The sequence below is a fragment of the Micromesistius poutassou genome (genome assembly GCF_964030765.1).
Source record: "Micromesistius poutassou genome assembly, chromosome: 2".
Taxonomy (NCBI): Eukaryota; Metazoa; Chordata; class Actinopteri; order Gadiformes; family Gadidae; genus Micromesistius; species Micromesistius poutassou.
The window spans coordinates 18,648,078-18,649,376 of NC_140272.1; positions in this window are offsets into that span (position 1 = coordinate 18,648,078).

The window sequence follows — 1,299 nt, forward strand, 5'->3', positions numbered from 1 at the left end:
CAGGATAATATTTAACACGGACGTACACAGTCATACACACACACACAGACACACACACACACACACACACACATACACACACAATCACACGCATAGACAAATACACATGCACACACAATCAAATGTCAAAGGTTTAGTCATTTATTTATTCGTTTTTGGTACCTGTAACTATATATTTCATTTTGTTTTTGTTTCTATTTAAAAGGGGATTTAAGCATTGTTTCTATATTGTTTAGATTGCATGCTTTATATTGGACTGTCAGCTTCCATTCTTGATTAATGGACAACTTATTTTATTCTAAATACAGTCAATGAAATCATTCAAGTCAGTCACTTTTGCGTTGGCCTACTTTTTCCTCTGCAAGACACCACAAACTACCACAAAACAACTACAAAAAAACATATTTTCTGTTAGTAAATTTGTCACCAATTGCAGTACAGATGTGAGAGTGTGTCAGCCAATATATGAAACAATTGGACAACTGAAACAACTGGTAACACGATTAATTTCTTATTATGCTTGAACCTCAAGGAAACCATGATAATCATTGATCTTAGCATGAAGAGTTTTATTAAATGTTCTACATGACATGTAAGCCGTTATTTGCATTAATTGAAACAATTCTACCCAAGATTGTCATGGTTTCCTGATTGCCAGAGGCCCGGAGTCTGCCGTTGATTACATCAGTGGCAGACCCCAATACACTTTGACCCCGTTGCCACCCAGGCGGTCCACAGAGGGAGAACTTGTCAAAGCTTTTGACCTCCCCGATACAGTGAACCCCCATGGCCCTTAGCAACCAAACACCCTGATGCTGTAATCTTATCATGATAAACAGTAGCTTGCGGGTGGGAGTGGAGTGGGAAGGTGGGTGTGGGTCACTCGGCACACACACAGGCTGCTGTCAGCCTGCCACTGGCCCACTAAACGACATGCATACCGACACCTTCCGTTCAGTTAAACTGCGGTAGCCAGTGTGTCGCCATGATAATGACCTGCGACGGGCCACTGGTTTCCTGGTGGACTATAAGGCCAATATAAAGAGCTTTATAGCATCGTGCATAGCAAGTGCTTAAAATCCCCAAACCCTTCTTTGATACCTTGAACTAACCGTATGTGATATATATGCTAAAATCGTCATCTTCTTGGGCAATACACAGGCCTTTGAAAGGTGAATATACCCGTCTGATCCGTACCAGTACATCGGTTCTAACCATTCACCTGTATATCTGCATTCATTGTCACTTCCTCTGCCTGACAATAATGCAGGTTGATATCTACCATCGCCTCTCTGATTA